Raw genomic sequence first — 4,102 nt, forward strand, 5'->3', positions numbered from 1 at the left:
CGCTCTTCGATAGTGGAGCTGCATGAAATGCCATTCAACAAGCCTTCAATAACACACACGACCGCCCACTCCGCAATGGCTCATTCTTTGGTCGCTGCTAAACCAGGCTTTTAGGCCCTGGGCAGCTTTCGGACGCAGCGGCAGCGTCGAGTCTTCAGAGGGGTCACGGCTGAATGTCTATGTTAGTAACTCGTTATATAATACAATTTTGCGCTTTTTTTGTTGATTTTCATTTGATCTCGCCTCTCGGTGATGCGCGCGTTCACTCTTCAGCGTCGAGTCTTCTGAGGAGAGGTGAGCAGTTAACAGTTTTTCGCATATTTAATTGTTAAATACACTTTACACAGTTTGTTTATGCAACATATACGAGCTCGTTTCTGCCTTGTTAACATCGAGTACAGCACTGTTTGTGTGTTTGCCGACTTAAACCCTTAGAACAACATGTGAGGAAAACGTAAGTTCATTGAGACCTGATTGATTTTGTGTTTGTGTATGTTTGTGTGAATGATTGTTTCGATGTTTGCCGTGATAATGTTGCTGTTACTGAATGCGAACCGATATCAAGTTTTGCTGATGAGCAAAGGCGGCGGGGTTGAGAACGGCACGCCCAGCGGATTCGACGAAGGAGCGGCAACTACATGTGACGACCACGGGCTTCGTCCACGGTGAAAGCCGATCCGGCGATCCACAGCACTAAGTTGATGTATTCCCTCAGCGACCAGCACAGATCAGCTCTAGATCCCGCAGCAGTGTCAGCCATTTTCTGCTGAACTACGGTAGGCACGCAAGGACAAAATAATGAATGTCTGCAACGCATTAACCACCAGGGGGCACCAAAACACCGTTTGATTTAATTGACCCTCTAATTTAATGTAATTCAACCATGAATATCCTTAGAATTAATGTTCTTTTTAACTCTGTTACATTGGCATGACGAAGCGGATATCGTCCTCTTTTGGAAGGACAAACAAAGTTTCGCTTTCACAACGAAACACACAGCGTCTTCACGACATGGCGGCAGCGGCAACAATACTACAGTGAGAATAAAAGTTACGCCTTCTTTCTTTGCGTGAACATTTGGGCGGCGTTATGCAAATCTTCCCACATCGTGACGTAGACATGTGGGGGCGTGTTAGAACGAGCCGTTTTAGGTAGGTGGGGTTAACTCTTAACTTTTATAAAGAATATCTCTTTGGATTTGAGACTTTAGTCTTTGCAACTTTACAGATCTTCGTTATGCACCAAGAGCTTGTAACACTCCAAAGAGAAAGGAAAATTGACCCCTTTAACCGTTTTTCGCATATTTAAACAATTGTAAACTATAAGTTACACAGTATGTTTATGCAACAATGCACGAGGTCATTTCTGTCTTGTTATCATCGAGTACAGCACTGTTTGTGTGTTTGCTGACTTAAACGCTTAGAACAGTGTGTGAGGAAAACATTCATCAAGAACTGAGCGGTTTTGTGTTATTGTATGTTTGTGTGAAGGATTGTTTCGATGTTTAGTGATAATGTTGCTGGTATTGAATGCATCGTGGTCTGTGAGAGGAATGGGTGCAAACCGATATCAAGTTTTGCTGATTTTATTTAAAACGTTTTTTTCCTGATATTTAGTTGGCAGTTCAATTTGTTATACTTTACATGGTTAAAATTAAGAACAGATACTGCTAAATATTGAGCCTATAAAATGAGCAATGTGGGACATTTGAAATCTATACATTAATATGAAGAGATTTATAATATAGGCTATAGGCTATCTGTACATTTTGCTTTGTGGTATTATTTCTGTTTAAATGAGATTTTGTGATCACTGTCACTGCACATATAAAACTAACATGTTCATGAATTAATTAGCTACTTTAATGCACTGAATGTAGTTATTAGAAAAGTAAACTATATTTATACATTATGTGCTCTAGTGTAGTTATTTGTTTTCATTCTGACTTATTTATATTTTGAAGAATTTACATTATATTCTTTTCTATATTTCTAGACAGATATTATCTTGTATCTTTATACAGGTGGCAGAATGAAAAAATATATATGGATAGAAATGTTAACATTTCAGAAACGCAGTGTAGGGCCTCTGTGAACAGACACAAATGAACGACTGAATCTCTACATTCCACGGAAAAACTAACGATTCTCCTCCCCAGCCATCATATATTAGCCTACCATTTGTATTGCCATAGTTTAACTACAAATATTAAACTATAGTTACTATAATGTAACTATGTTCAATTTGTGGTTACTGTAGTTTTACTACAAATAGCATAATTATGGTTACTATAGTGAGAGAATAGTAAATTTGTGAAAACTGTGATTTTACAGCAAATACCATAGTTAAACTAGTTACTACAGTAAAAACATGGTTAATTTTCCAAAGAGCTTTAATGAGTTAACACATACACATACGAGTTCACACAGAATAAAAACTATAAATTTTCTCCAAACTCTGTTAATCTTCATCCTTTGAACCGTATGTGTGTGTCTGTGTGCTTTTGGTAGTTTTAGTTCCATGTAATCTAGATTAGCAAATAAATGATTGTCTCATTATAAGAATCATTGTCTTGTGTTGTGTATTTTAAAGTTAAAATTTTGCCCAGATCTTGTTACCTTGCTCATAGTTAACACAAATACTAATATTGTATTATTGTCGTTGGCCTCGCACTAGTACAAACAGAATTGGTAAGATACACTAAATTCTACTAGACGCTGGACGAATAGTTGATGAAGTGTAATGGACGAAAATTTGGAATCAGTTCTAATCGGGTTGATTTTGAATCTTCAGATTTGATTCCCCCTCTGAAAAAGAGCTAAAATAAAGAAAATTCATTACAAAAGCCTTGAATTACCACATGTGAGTGCAGTGTTACTGAAGGAGCATTTTAAAGTGATTATGTCATGATGTTCAGTGTCATACTGAATATTCTCGTTAGTTCGTTCAGATGTGGAGCTGCAGCCGCGCTCTCGCCAAAACCTCTTATACACTGCATTTACCATCTGAAGTGAGTATATTTCTCATGATTAATAAATACCAAACAAGTATTAATAAAGGTGCTGACGCCTAATGCTTGAGAGACACAAACTTTAATCACATCTCCATTGTTCCTGTTTATTCAGGACTTTTCTGTTTTTACAGAGTCTCTTTCACCTAGAGATCATACTAGAGACTGTGTCTGTTCCCCGAACTATAATCAGCTATATAACTAGCAAATCACTGATTCTTGAGAAGTGGGACTAAAATAAAACATTGTGCTCAGACAAATGAAACTACATTTGTGTCTTAATTTATTCATGAATCTTGCATGTACTAAGCTACTGAGCTATGCTTTGATTCAACCTCCCAACTTTTGTCTTTTATCAAAATGTGCTTTTTACCTTGCGAGTAAAACTCAGTGAGTTTTAACAGTGAGTATGTTATTGTTAATAAAGCTTTTATTCAAAATTCACATTTAAGTATTTTGATATATCGTTGGAACACAAATTATCTAATTTCTCTCATCTCATAACAGTATATGTCTGCTGTGCATCTGCTTTGGTATCACGGTAACTTTTAAAAACAGTTATATGAACACATATATCAATTAGTTGTTACCTCTATCCATGTACATTCACCAGGATCTTAATATTCACATTTAAACATCATATGATACCCCTAAACCACAAAAATATGATGACTTCATGTTGAATGTCAACTCCGTCATTGGCCAGTCTTGAAACCTTACGAAACACACGTGTCCTTGAAAAACAAAAAACAACAACTTGCTTTGATATGAGATATTATTAAGTCTTGCTTTTAATAAAAACAAGCTCTTTTTATCATTAAAAACATTTTCATCCATTTTATAGCATATGAATGATTGAATTGTATCTGTGTTGTTTCAAGGGGAAAAGCATGAACTGTTTATGAATTCCATTTTACAGATTAGACAATGAAGACTTCACAATATTGTTATTTCAGCAGCATGAGAAACACAACGGTTATTCAAACTGGGAATAAATAACAAAGAAACACAGCGCTTCATGACTTCAGTCTAAAACTGGGTTCTGCATTTTCACAAAAACTCTCGTTATAATTACTGAAGCGGTCTACACTG

General features: G+C 36.3%; 1 long non-coding RNA gene across 1 annotated transcript in view; it reads right to left on the minus strand.

Annotated features, from left to right (window-relative positions):
* The window catches only part of LOC107698246 (uncharacterized), a 6,385-nt gene that overhangs the window by 1,076 nt on the left and 1,207 nt on the right, over positions 1–4,102 (minus strand). The window contains exon 2 of the long non-coding RNA XR_001635327.1: positions 2,114–2,120. This is a non-coding gene — a long non-coding RNA (uncharacterized LOC107698246). The remainder of the gene's footprint in view (positions 1–2,113; positions 2,121–4,102) is intronic.

This window comes from Sinocyclocheilus anshuiensis, unplaced genomic scaffold (assembly GCF_001515605.1).
Source record: "Sinocyclocheilus anshuiensis isolate Anshui unplaced genomic scaffold, SAMN03320099.WGS_v1.1 scaffold7872, whole genome shotgun sequence".
NCBI classification, from domain to species: Eukaryota; Metazoa; Chordata; class Actinopteri; order Cypriniformes; family Cyprinidae; genus Sinocyclocheilus; species Sinocyclocheilus anshuiensis.